Genomic DNA, 15,063 nt, shown 5'->3' on the forward strand with positions numbered 1-15,063 from the left:
ATATAGTGAATAAAATGATTTTTTCTTAAAAAAAGAATTTGACAAATTAAATTATTAAAAATAAATTAGGAATGAGATATACTCTTGAAAAATAAGATTCATCATGTGTCCTTGACATATCACGCATGCATACCTAGCCTGTATTTATTTACATTAGAAAATAGGCCTTAAGTAATATTTCATAGTAAAAGAAATATTAATAATTCATTAACAATTCAAATAAGGAAATATAATAATAATAATAATAATAATAATAATTACAATAATAAGAAAATATTAAAAAAAAACCATGAAATCATTCAATTGTGAAATTTCATGTATTGGAGGAACAAAATGCCCAATGGGGTTAGCACTATTTTCCTATACAAAAAATGAGTAATAAAATTAAAAAAAGGACATAAATTAACATAATAAATAAATAAAATAGTAAAATTAAAAAAAAAAAAAGGTCATCAAAGAAACATACCTCCGGAGGTACATATGAATCTGGAACAGCTTCAAGGTCAATAACTTCATCACGCACGCTCCTAAAATATATATATGTAAAATAAAAATAAATTGAGATGTATTCACACAATAGTTTGCCGGATAATTTTTTCAAAAAGTATAAATAGAAAAACATATGAATAGTCCATAAAATAAATTAAAAAATGTATGAACAGAGCACTTGATGACATTCATATTTTAGACTTTAAAAGTACGTTTAAAAAATCTAAAGTAAAAGAAAATGTATTTAATATCTCTTACACTTTTAGATAGGGTAAATTTTAAAAATCTAGTCCGACATATTACCCTTATATATAAGCCAACAAGAAGAGTACCAACACAGCTCTACAAAGTTGTACCAATAGTATCAAAAATTGTACTGTACCATTAAGCCCTATTCACTATTGAATAAACACGTGGGCTACGCGTGTCCTTGTACATGCTTTAGTTTTCAATTATTTTCCTATGGTTCTTTCACCAATCTATCATCTTTTCAGTCATTTTCTACCTTTCTATTTTTCATTCTCATTCTCTCTCTTGATGGAGAAGTCGAAAAAGTGACTTAGAAATGGAGGTATTACATTTTCGGAGAGGAACATCAAATTGATGGAAATATAGTGAAGAGTGATTTCAGTCCCCGGCTGGAACATCAATTTGGTGATGAAATTTCACATTTGACTATCGAAATGGGAGGTAATCTTTCAGTCTAAGTAAATTTTTGTGTTTTCCTTTCAGTTTTTGGGTTTGATTATTTTTCCCGAGATATTGAATTCTTATTTATCAAAATCAAAATTATCATTTATTTTTATGTGTTTTTGATTTGGGAATTGGAGAAACTTTACAGGAAGCCCGCCATTATGAAATGGATGCAACAAGAAAGAAAGAGAATTAAGTAAAACTCACTAGAAATCTTGTGAGCATTTGGCTTTAACTGATTTTGCACATGCATGTACTCATTCACTATTTTGTCTCAATTTCTTAGGTGTAGAATGTATTAGAAGAATTCAGTGAGAATATAGATAGGCTCTGTGAGAAAAATTTTCAAAGGTTAGTACTATATATATCCAATAGTCATTTTTTGGAGATTATCTCCCCTTTTTTCTCCGCAATTTTGTCCTGTTGATAAGTTGGAGATTTGATTGGTTCCATATACTTCTGAACAATCTGCTTCTGTAAAATTCAACTTTTTTGCTAAGCAACATATCTGTGTTCTTTCAAATTCACAAATATTGATTATCTATGAAGTGAAAGTGAAATTATTTATCATATAGGACTCGACAACGTGAACAAGATATCACCTTCAGGTCATTTAGGTTGGGCGTGTATTGACTAATTTGGTTGAAGGTTGAGTATTTGTGGTCTCTCCCTATAATGTTTATACTCATGGCTCGTGGGGTGGTTGTACACTCTTGTCATCACTTACCCAATTATATATTTATCATATGTAGTCTAGCTGGAACATGTCTTCACTTATACAACTATGTATTTATTGTACGTAGCCTGTCTGGAACAAAATGATCAATATTGTTTGAAGGTATATGAGCTTATTTTTTTCGTACATGTACATAAAAATGTCATGCTCTATCCATATAGTTAAATTACTTTGGTTGTATTGTTAAGGTGAAAAAGACGACATCGAATTCAACTATGTTGGGCTGCTAAGATTTTTTTTGGATTGGGGGGAGGGGGAGGGAATGCTTGTTGTGCTACTTAAGCGTTTTTCTCTTTTTATGTGTTGGGGTGGTGCTTTTTGTTGTTGTTATGATGTTGTGTTTGTTCAGAGTCTTTAGATTAAGAGCTAGGATGATTAAAGGTGACATTTTAGGATGTGTAAGTGTTTAGTTGAGGTGCTTCTTAGAGTTCATGTATTTGTTCAATTTGTATAGTAAAATTGGTTAGATGATCCTGATAAGGGTGGTGATCCTGAAAAGCTATCTTTTTTTTTTCTTCTTAATCATTTCCTGTTGTTATATCCATGTTTCATCAGGTGACATGAAGTTTGGGAATGTCCTTTGTTCCAATCTGGGAGAAATACCTTTTATGCTACTTTGAGCTGTTTTTTTTCTCTCTTTTCTTTCCTTTTTATGTGGTGTTGGTGTTGTTTTATTGTTATTTTGAGCTTGCTTGATCAGATTTCTCTTCAAGTGTTGTAGCAATTGCATCACAAGTTTGATGAAATTTTTCAAAAATGATTGAATCTGCCACTTTTCTTTATTTGTTTCTAGAGTGAAGGCTGAAAAAATTACCCGAACTGAAGGAGAAGTGAGTTTCTTATCTGAAATATCACTATATGTTCGCATAGGAGAAGTAAACTATTGATGGTTGACTTGTGTTTTGACAAATAGTTGGTGATAGTTCATAGTTCAGTGATGAAATTCAAATACCGAATACTTAAGGTGTGATTTTGGCCATTGACTCTTTGTTTCTCATTTCTTGCACACTGGTTGTTTGGTTATTTTCTATTAATGAAATAATAATGTATATGAACTTGCAGGAACTTTATTGTGAATTATAATCTTCCAAACTACTTATTTTGGCTTCTCCGGGAGGTGATGGACAGATGTGAAAAAGAAAAGGTAGTGTATGACTCATGTTGGATGGCAATGTCAATATTACAGACGGTTGCAAAACACTTTCAATGTCATGCATTTATATTTATTTTTTACAATTATATATCAAGTAAAGAACATATTTTGCTAAGTTCTTTTTGGCAGAGTCCATAGAAACATGCCTTTGATTTAGATTGTGTCACGAGTGGTTCTCTCTACTAACTGTCAGAATAAGGTATGGGGGAGATCAAAAGGGAGTATGTTAGTCAAATAGAGGGCTCTCAGGTGCATATCCTGTTTCTCCATTTGTACGAGTACATTATTTTTTGTAGAACAATAATAACAATCAATACCATAGATTCATAACTATAAATTGCTTATTGCAAATATAGCAATAACAGAAAAGGCAAGATTCTTACCTCCTCCTTGCCAAGTTCTACATACATCTCCCTACATGATTCATGTAATTGTAGCCAAGGTCAGAAACAACTGTACAAGATAACTTGACAATACTCTTATTGTTATAAACTCTATCCCTCCCCCTATTACAAGTTCGATAACACTACAAGCAAGAGCAAAATTGTATGATCATTTGAAGAAAATAAAAGATGTAGCTTTTAAACTCTGCATAAAGGATTTGTTTTTCTCATTCCAATGCTTCAATGACAATTTTCTTACTAGGAGCACTGAGCACAAATTATTGTATCATTGAACACACTAAATCACCATTTAAAGAAATAATAGTAATGAGAAGCTTAGATGAATTGTCAATTTTCTATTCTTTGACAAGTCTAATAATTCAAGTATTTAAGAATTTTAATTAGTTTATCCTCTCTTAAAATTTTATTGAGGACTCTTTTAGCAAAGAGAAGTCTCATCGACATTGGACCTTATTTAATAATTCTATTCGAGTATTAAAATGAAGATATTTTTTTAGATGTTAATGGAACTCTTTAACATCCTTGCAGACTAATTAAAGAAAGAAAGAGGCAAGGTATTAAGAATGTATCCAATACTACTTCCATCAAGTAAGTTTTACTTTTTCTGGTGATTATTTTTATTTTATTATGTAATATGTGGAAAATGGATGGAGAGATTTTATCTACACCCTCTTTTTTATGTAGACATCTTAATATATCCAGCCATTTTTCCAGGAGTTTACTTTAACTATTGTCATGTCATGGGAGATGAAAACTCACCAAATCTTTTTAGTTCGTCTTGACCTTGTATTTATTTATATTATGCACACTCTATAGAGTTTCACATTCTCATGGATTTGACTCCTTTGTGATTCAAATACATCTGGTATACTCACTTATTAGTACTGTTGGATCCTTGCTCACCTATAGTTATATTGTTGAGTGAGGCAAGTAACTGAGAAAAACAATTAAATTCCAGAAACAGAACAAGAAGGAGCCAACCCATGAAAAAGGGAAAAACATTCAAGTTCCAGAAACAGAACAAGGAGGAGGCCAAATCATGAAAAATGATTGATTTCAGATTCTCTAATTTTCAAGACTTAAGGTACAATTTCACATACCTTTTTCAGGCTTTTGAAATTGTAGGTCTCTTAGTATTTAGTAGTTATTCTTGGATAGAAGTTACAGTTTTAGTATTAGATACAAAAAATTTAAAATACTTCACCTGTAGAGTCGACTTTATAGCAGTTTTGGGATTGAGAAACTAATGATGGCTGGGAATGATTTGGTAATATTCTTTCCCTTAATGAGGTATTATGTGTGATTTTGACACACATAATATCTAATGAAGAAGGTTTTACATATTATGTGATTATGCATGTGGGATAGGTTTTGCTTAAAAAAATTGTCGTTCAGATTTTCATTTATTGAATTGATAATCTTAAGTCGAGTAGTAAACTTAAATGAAAGGATACAAACATAGCTATATCATGCTTTTATCTCTGTCACACACTCAAACTATTAATGTTAGAGTTAAGGTTAATGGCTAAGCGGGTCTAACAGATCCATGTACTCCGTCCCTCTATATTATCATTTTTAGTTTTACTTAGTTATTCATTATCACTTTATTAGATTCAGAAGCTACCATCTTTGCTGAGCTTAGTAAATCAAATAGCATTATGTAATATATGATTTTTAGGAGGACAAGAAAAAAATTGTCCATAATATCTTAAGACTGCTTCCTGTTAAGGATAGTCAAAGAGGAAAACAATGTGATTAAGATGACACATGTAATTTTATTTTTCCCTCTTTTTTTTGTTAAGATAAATGAAAGTCCAGAGATAAATTCTTCCCTCCATATATCATTTTACTTGTCAAAAGAAAAAAGAACTTGTCACCTAAAAATATATCACTTAATGAATTTATATTGAGTAGAGATTTTGGCTCAATTTTGCTAAAAGAGGACTTGAGCAAATGTGTACCTTTATAAGGTGTTCGTAGTGTAGATAAGAACATACATAGCAAGTCAAGTCGGTAAGATGGAAGTTGGCTTTTAAAAGAACTACTTAATTAACTTCTATTTTTATCACCTTGATATAAATATGCAGTATGTGCAAATAAGAAGTAGATAGACTTAACAAGAACTTGTGCTGATTATTTTTGGTGTGTACACTTTCAAATAATTTGCAGGGAACAATAAATAGTAATGTCTGGGCACAGAAGAGTTAGATATTTAGATATGTACAAAAAGTTGAAAAGTTGATGTTCTCCATAGTACATTGGATAGTCCAGATGTTGACACATTATTAGTAATGTCTGTAAATGCAGAATGTTTCTAACAACTTTGAGCATTCTCCCTTTCTTACTTTTTGATTATTTCGTTTGGGTGCAAATTTGAGTCAATCTTTTATGTAGTCTACCTTATCAATGATTTTGCAGATGCTTGAGTGAATACATTTTATTTCCATACTTGATCATCCCTTTCGCTTATTCATGTACACAACTTGAATAAATTTTTTCTTTGCAATAAATATAGCTGAATAATTTTCAGCATACTTTATTATTTATCCAGAAAAAATCAACTGTGTTGGGCCCGTGCTAAGCACGGGCAATGCCCTTCTAGTATCTTAAATAAACAAAGAAAAAAAGTTATGATATCACAAAAATGTATTTGCACAACTTTTTCTTGTATACGTAAACGCAAATAAAATCTCCAATAAATTTAAAATATTTATACATTAGAAACACAATTTTCTGCAAGAATTATTTTGATAAAACAAAATCTGGTCATGTTATCAAGCTTACTTATGTAAAAAATAAATAATTAAATACATGTTCGACGTGATTGCAAAGTTTGAATGGTTTTCTGAATTATCATTGGATTGAGACCTAAATAATCACTCATAAAAAAAAAATTAAAGTTGTTAATAGTGGTCATGATTTGTAAAAGAGGTTGTGCTATAATTTTTTAATATTTGGGTGGCGACTGATGATAAAGGTGTTTGGATTGAGAATTGATAGTAGCTTTATAATACTCTAAATTAACTTTGAAAAATAAAAATGAAACAAACTTACATTGTTGAATCAAAAAATATGAGAGAAAATTAAGGAGCGATGACTTCACAGACGAATACTCAGAAGAACTTACAATAGAGTATAACAATAAGCGGTCATACAGATCTTATTTATAATGCTCGAAATTTAGTTAACTTTCCATGTGGATTGATTTCTCAAGATTTACTTACTTAATGAATTGAATAGAGAATATATAAAGTCAAACTAAATTTTAGTAATAACATAACGGTTGTGTTGAACTAAATTAAGAAACTTACTTAAATTCCACTAGTTTATGAACTAATTACTTAGATACACTCTAGTTTACAATATTACGTATTTTATCATATTTTTGTGTGTCTATATACATGTGTTTCAGGAAACATGGGGTCAATTTTGATCTAGATACATTGTATCCAAGTGGATTCATATGTATTCGGGATAAATAACAAATCTCGCTCGCCTCCCTTGCATCATTCCATCTCGCTCACCACTCTCATATGTATGTGGTATCTCATATACATGTGAATCACACCAGATACATGTATATAGAGTGTATTTAGTGTGATTCACATGTATATGCGATACATAGAAAAATATCGTTTGCCTCCTCCCAATCTCGCACTTTCTATTTTAGTGCATCTGGTAGTAAAAATACATATATCTAAGTGTATATTTCTCAATATATGATAGAAAATTTTTAATTAGTGGTATGATACGTGACATTTTTAAAGTATAGATGATAAGAGTATATATGATAGTGAAGTATATCTGTAGTTTCACCAACTAAATATAGTATATTAGAAAAATAAAATTTCTAGAAAAAAAATCATGACTTTATTTTATGGTATGATAGATAGGAATGACTGAATGAGAACCAAACAATTCATGTTTGGAAACACAATAATCATGGTCCTAATATTTTGACAAATTACGTAACTACACTCCTTTACTTACCTTAATATCCATTTATCTCTACTTATTTAAAAAAATTCAAAAATCCCTTATTTACCTATGTATCCCGCATGTATCCCGTGCACAACGCTATGTATTCCGCTATGTGGAATGTATCAAACGCTATGTATCCCGTGCACAACGCTATGTATCCCGCATGTATCTCGTGCACAATATTATGTATCCCGCTATGTGGAATGTATCAAACCTAATGTATCACGTGCACGACGCTATGTATCCCACTATGTGGAATGTATCAAACCTAATGTATCCCGTGCACGACGCTATGTATCCCGCTATGTGGAATGTATCAAACCTAATGTATCCCGTGCACAACGCTATGTATCCCGCAAACATCATTTTTAAGGAATTTTTGGTAAATAGAAAACTAGAAGGGATAGGATGTTATTTAGTACTTATAATATGTGGTTCCTATAATTTATACAAAATATTGATCAACTAGTTTATAATAGGTTTAAGTCATCTGCAGCCCCTTAAAGTTGTCCGTATAATTTCACTTAGACACTTCAATTAAAGCTAATACCTATTGAATACTTTTATCTATTCAAAATTTGTTCCTATTAGACATTTTCTGATAATAAGTAAAAAAAATAAAGTGTGTGTAATTCACTTGCTGTGATGTGGCAAAATGACTAATTAAAAGATAACATGTGGTGTAGGGTCCAACAATTATAGAAAAAAAGAATTTTATGTTAAAAAGAATGAAAATTATTTCAAAAAAATATTTCCATCTAATTTTTAAAAAAAAATGAGAAGCCCGACCCTACCTAGCCCCTTTTCTTCTTCATAACAAGATTTTTTTTCTCAAACGGCAAAATTCAATATCTTTGTTAATTACTTTTATAATTATTTTTTATTCCTAATACGTGAGAGAAAAAAATATTCAAAGAGACTGATACAAGAGTGATGAAGAAAGAGAGTCTTTCAATCGTCTTGAAATCGATAGCAAAGAGAAATCGAGAGAACCTAAATTATTTTTATTGAATCAATCTGATATTATTTTTGATAATTTTAATGGGTTTACATTTTAATTTGAATGGTAATATTTGTTTGAAGGTGACCAAGATGGACGTCAATCAGCTAATTTTTTTCAGCCTGATGTTCTCTCTTCTTTTTTCCCTTCAAATTCAATTAGTCGATTCAATTTTTATTGTTTTTAATAAATATTGAAAAGAGATAGAATAGAAAAAGAAAGAAAAAACAACAACAGTGTGCAGGTCTTCTTTGGTGAAGAAGACGACTTGAAAGGGGTGGGGTGGGGGCTTTTTTTCTTTTTTGTTTTTGTTTTAAGAATTAGTATTACTTTTTAAAAAAATTAAACTCTTTAAATGCCAAGTGGCAAAAATTATTAAGTTTTTTTTGAAAAAATAAAAATAAAATAATATTTAAGGTTTTTTCACGCGCTCAGCTGAAGTGAAAAACACTTTTTTTGCCACATCAACATTTGTGTTTAATAGGTATATTTTTTGAACTATTTAGGTGTTCAATAGGTAATAATCATAGTTGAAATGTCTATGTGAAATATACAGACAACTTTAAGGGGCTGTAGATGACTTAGGCCTTTATAATATTGTATCAAGTCTATAAGTTATGATAATTATCAGATATGCTATATACATTAATATATATATATATATATATATATATGTATGCATGCATGTGTGCGTGAGCACTATATATATAATATACATATTTATACACGGTCTATACATTATTAATGTATAATATTATGTATATTTCAACTGTAGAAGTATGCTAATTGACTGAACAATATATATTAACAACTTTTTCAGTAAAAATTTTCTTTATACATGAAATTAATATAGCAAAGAAATTGTCACTCTACAGTCTAAAACGAACAAAAAATTTGATAGTAATATATGAATATTATATACTTTCAGCGACCATGTGTTTTAGCATTTGAAAGATTGATAAATCAACTTTAAAAATCTCTTTCATGCCTATATGATGGATTTGATACAATTAAATTCTATATATGCCTTATATGATGGATTTGATACAATGAAATTCTATATAGGCCTCTAGTCAACTATATCTAAATTCATATAATTTCTATATATGCCTCCAGTCAATTATATTTGTTGTATCAATATTTATAGAATTCTTAGATTTGACTCTGGTCTACATTATTTATGGTAACTAAAGTTACACACAATTCTTGATTTTCCTCTAGTTTGCTATATTTATCACACTTGAATACATATAATTTTTTAGATTACTCTTTTATTTGATGCATAGGCACCTTTAATGTATACGATCTTTAATGAACTTCATTTTACTAATAGTTTAAGCTTTAATCTTCTTATTTCTTTGCATAATAATTAAAAATCAATTTTCAATTGCGGATGAGCAAAATATCATTTCAAAAAAGAATTATGACTTTCTGCTATGGTACAATTTATAGGAGTGAGAGCCAAAATATTATGAAATGGGACAATTATACTCTCCGATCAACTAGTTTACAAAATCTGTCAAAATATATAAGTAGTGACACTTTATACCAAATATACATATACAAAATCAATGTATATAAGTGTATATTTATAGTATAAGTTATATATATATATATATATCATTTCAAAAAAGAATTATGACTTTCTGCTATGGTACAAATTATAGGAGTGAGAGCCAAAATATTATGNTATATATATATATATATATATATATATATCGTTAGAAAATTGATAGTTGTACGTAATATTATAGACTTTTAGCGAAATAATTTTTGGCATATTGCAATATTCATGTTGTATATAATCTATATAACACATATGAATATACACGATATACATGATATACAAGCATATAAAGAGGATACACATTGATATATAAGAATATATATAAATATACATTAGGAGATATATCTTCCGTCTCGAATTTTCAATACAAAGATCAGCTCAAATTTACCTCAAATCATCTTCAAACACCTTCAAAATTGACGTTTAAGCTCCTCAAGATGCTTCCAAGAGAATACGATGTCACACAATCAAAATAAACCATAATTATACATTTAAAAATCGAATTAAACATCAATTGTTTTAATGAGGCGAACGATGTTATAATACGAGCCCTTTGAGTACACTTTTATCATTCACATCTCTACTTGCATGAATTATTAAAAATTGGATTTGATTTTTTTTATCAAACTCACGACAGTGACAAAAATATTTATAAACGTGAAAGATTCACATTTCACTATTCAAAAATTATTTAGGATTGTTGTTTTATTGTAGGTTACAAATTAACATTTTTTTGTCGAACTAGGCTGGGTTTGCTAATAACAACAAAATATCATGTTCTGCTAATTTTATTTTCATTGGTACATTTATGCCATTTTCTCTTTACAAAACAGCTTAATTAGCGCATATTTGGACGAATATAAAAGCAATTAAATGCTTAGAACAATTTGCAACAACAGAAGCATAGAGTACAATAACTTGACAAGGTTATATATTACTCTATCATAATGACTTTGATCAAATTATATGTATGGTAAACACCATAACATAAAGAAAATGAAATCGAAAAACTTTAGTTAGTTTGATTATATTATTGTAGATTGGATTAATAGTTTAAAATCTTCACCTTGTAATTCTAAGTAACCTCTTGGCCGGCCAGCTAAAAATAATTACATTTGCTATCTAAATATAGATTTAAATGTACATTATATTGTATAAAAAGAATATATTTTATGTATATTAGTATATAAAGTTATTATTATTTTTATTTTTATGGACAATTTTCTTACGTTAATTTCATTTATATAATCCATGCTTCTGTTTTGCGTATTACTTTGTTATATATGGAGTAGGGAGAATGTTTTTTTACAATATAACTTTATTAAAATCGATTCTAATAAATCAAATGACAGAAAAAATAACGAAAGAAACAGAATTGTTAGAATATTAGTTTTGAACCATAATTCTTTTTATTTATTGGATTCTAATAATGTTTATATAGAGAGAGTCCGGTCAAAATTATTGAGTTCTAAATATCTAGGATATTAAATGAGCGGATGAACTGTAACCGGATAGATCAAAATGACTGAAAATTATTAAATGAGTTGGGCTAAAATTGACCCAAAAGTTACTTGAGCTTAAATAAGCTAAAAATGGGTTGTATCACGACCCACCCAACTTGATCTTTTTTTTAAAATGTCTTTATTATTACATTTGTTTATTATGTCTTTATTATTGTATTTGTTTATTATATTTTTTTAAACATTAATTAAATATTTCTATGAAAAATGAAACATACAAAAGTTATGAATAATATTTAATATTAGAAGTTACAAGTAAGATGAAGAGACATGAGTTATAAGTAATTCAAATTTATAAGTTTATTAAATATTAAATGTATTAATAATTATGCATTGATTTTATTTGTAAAATAAATAAATGAAAATAAGGGGTGAAGATACAAAAACTGAACAAAAAATATAATAATTAGTGACTGCATAAAAATTATAAATACATTTCAAACAAAAAAGAAAAGTGACGAAACCAGATTGTTACATACGCAAAAAAAAAATTGGCATCATGACACTAATAGTTTATTTTTCAATTACTTTTCAGGTATAATAAAAATGAAACTCCTAATTATCATAATTTTTTTGTTGTTGTTGATAGGGATAATTATATTAATTGTGCTTCATAACAAAGAAAAAGTAGAAAAGTAAAGGATCAAATGATTAGCATTGAAAATACATTTAGCTAAATTATTTATACAAACCAAAATTTAAAAAATTCTAGCAAAAGTAACTAGGTTACTAATACAAGTCAAAGTAAAAAAAATCTAGCAAAAACAATCTCTAATTATAGTTCATTTTTTTCCTTCAACCATATTCTTTTGCAAGTATCCGCCACCATATTTTGCTCTATATGTCAAACTCTCCATCATATGCAATCAATTGAATAAAAAATGAATAAATAAAATACTATTTACCAATAATACATATATCAAAAGAAAGAAAGAAATTTAAACTATATGTTATATTATTTTTAAATAGTACTAATAATATTAAATAATAGTCATTTCTTAAAGTTTAACAAATTTATAATCAAACTATATTATATCTGAAAAACTAACTATTAAAAAGAACAATTGCATACGGACAACACATTGTTAAGAAGTACAAGTAATCATACTTGCTTGATGAATGATAATACAAACATAAATAAAGTATTAAGAAAGCATGTCCAAGTACATAAAAATAAAAAGAAAGATTTGAGAATGAAATATATATTACCTCCATGTACTTCTTTTTTATTATATGTTAGTTAATTCACAAACAAATATGATGAAGAAGAGAAATGATAATTGTGTATGTGAATCTTCATGAAAGTAAATATGAATTTCTATAGACAAAATAGAAGAATGGCCTTAATACTTTCTCTTGACTCCTCCTTCTATTAATTCGTTATGACCTTAATTTTCAGAGATTCAAAAAAAGATGAAATAGTCTGAAAAATCAAACTCTGAAAAAATATTGTTGTCTGATCCACTCTGCTCACATCTTATTTAGATGAAATATTCTTCATTTTAGAGATCCAAAAAAGACGATTGGAGATCAAATTGCACAATAAATTTTTTAATTATCTTAGCAATCTGTAGAATATTTTTATGAATTTCAATTCTGAATAGCTACAAATTTCTGATTTCCAAAATGTATACAAACAATTAAATACTACTCTTCATAAAAAACGGATAATTTAATATTACTATTTAGGAAAAATTCTTTTGGCCAGAAAATTTGGCCAGAATGATATTTTACTTATGTTATTTTACCTTTTTAAATATGTTTACCTTTTTAACTTTAATATCTTTTAATTAAAAAGTGAAAAAAAATCAATTTATTTTAAAATAAAAAAATCATAAACTTTTTAAATTTTGACCAAATTTTTTAGCCATTTACCCTACTGTTTAATATAATAATTATTGTTTGTGGAAGACGAAAGGGTAAACCGTTGGGTTTTGGGGAAAGCCAATGGATGTGTCAATAATTGGCTGTTACAATGAAGAAGGCAAGGGTTGTTAATTGGGAGAGGAGAATTAATGTAATGACTGTTACCATTAGCCATTAGGTGTTTAATTAGATGGAGAAAATAAATATTTGACAAGAATAATATATAAAAATATTCAAAAAAAAAAAAGAGAAAATAAATAAATAGGTTTTTTGGTCTGAGAGAGCGTCACATCAATATATGTCTAACATCTAGCTTTATATATACTCCTTCCGTCCCTATTTAGTTGTCCACTTTAGAAATGACACACAGATTAAGACAACAATGATTAACATAGTGAAGTTACAATTTTACCCTTATAGTACAATTTACAATTCCAAAATAAATTCACTCAAGATAACTAATTAATGCTGAGAAGTTCATAAGTTTATTTACTTTATTTATGACAACTTTATTTAAATAAGGGTATAATAGGAAAAAAATTGTTGTCCTTTCTTGATTTGTCAAAATGGACAACTAAATAGAGACAATTANTTGTCCATATTTCCTTTTTTAGTTGTCCCTATTTAGTTGTCCATTTTGACAAATCAAGAAAGGACAACAAATTTTTTCCTATTATACCCTTATTTACACTTCTTGAAAATTGTAAAAGTGTATGTTGTTTCCCTCCAATTTATTTCACTTGAATTCAAATAAGTGGTTGTAATTTTGAAGTGAAAAAGTTGTCATAAGGGTAAAATTGTAACTTCACTGTGTTAATCATTGTTGTCTTAATCTGTGTGTCATTTCTAAAGTGGATAACTAAAAAGGGACGGAGGGAGTATATTAATATTATACATAAATTATTGAGACGTATTTTGATTCTTGAGAGTTAATTTGATTAATCTTTAAAGTTAAATTAGATTAATAAAAATAAAACTCATGTTTATGAAAGAAATCAGCCCAAAGTCAAACCTAACAACTCCATGACTTCTCCGTATAGGAAGAATAATGCACTGACAGCTAACACTATTAGATCTAATTTATAAAGTGGTCCCATCTTTCCCTAAATTTAGTACGTAATAAAAAGCTTAGTGTACTGAATTATTATTTTTGATAATTTTTTTCTTTGTTCTTTTCACGTTCCCATAAAGCATGAGCATTTTCTCGGCAATTATTTACTGGCACCTATAATTTACATCAAACTATACTAATTACCAAGATAAATAAAAAAATTAAGGAAAAAATATATATTAATTAACTATGATTTAATAATAAGAGTGTATGTGAAAAGATGTATCGTTTATTCATTAAATAATGTAAACACAAAGTATGAGTAAGTGTGTATCCATTTTCTCTGACGATATTTAGTAATTCAGAATTGAATTCTCACTAGTAAAAAAAGAAGGAAAATTAAGGTATAATTAATTTTAAAAAAATGTATCAACAAATCTCACTTTAAAGTTTCCAAAAGCAAGCAATCAAACAACCAATAAGTGATTATAAAAGGAATAAAAAGCTTTACTAGGTAAATGAAAACAAATTTTATAAACCAAAAGGGGGTAAAGTAACAAAGAAAAAGATCTTGTTTGTTATATGATTAGTACTTCTTCCTTT

General features: G+C 28.1%; 2 long non-coding RNA genes across 3 annotated transcripts; both read left to right on the forward strand.

Annotated features, from left to right (window-relative positions):
* Positions 1-982: 982 nt before the first annotated feature.
* Positions 983-3,263, forward strand: LOC125849861 (uncharacterized). 2 transcript variants are annotated; one of them, XR_007444716.1, is made up of 5 exons: positions 983-1,179; positions 1,331-1,378; positions 1,469-1,533; positions 2,712-2,882; positions 2,981-3,263. It is a non-coding gene; the product is annotated as an uncharacterized LOC125849861 (long non-coding RNA). The 2 variants fall into 2 exon arrangements; XR_007444715.1 differs by having other exon boundaries at positions 983-1,533.
* Positions 3,264-3,267: 4 nt separating this feature from the next.
* On the forward strand, positions 3,268-5,690 carry LOC125849863 (uncharacterized). Its single transcript, XR_007444717.1, has 4 exons — positions 3,268-3,320; positions 4,004-4,063; positions 4,434-4,559; positions 5,645-5,690. It is a non-coding gene; the product is annotated as an uncharacterized LOC125849863 (long non-coding RNA).
* Positions 5,691-15,063: the final 9,373 nt, after the last annotated feature.

Source organism: Solanum stenotomum, unplaced genomic scaffold, assembly GCF_019186545.1.
Source record: "Solanum stenotomum isolate F172 unplaced genomic scaffold, ASM1918654v1 scaffold11127, whole genome shotgun sequence".
Classification (NCBI taxonomy): domain Eukaryota; kingdom Viridiplantae; phylum Streptophyta; class Magnoliopsida; order Solanales; family Solanaceae; genus Solanum; species Solanum stenotomum.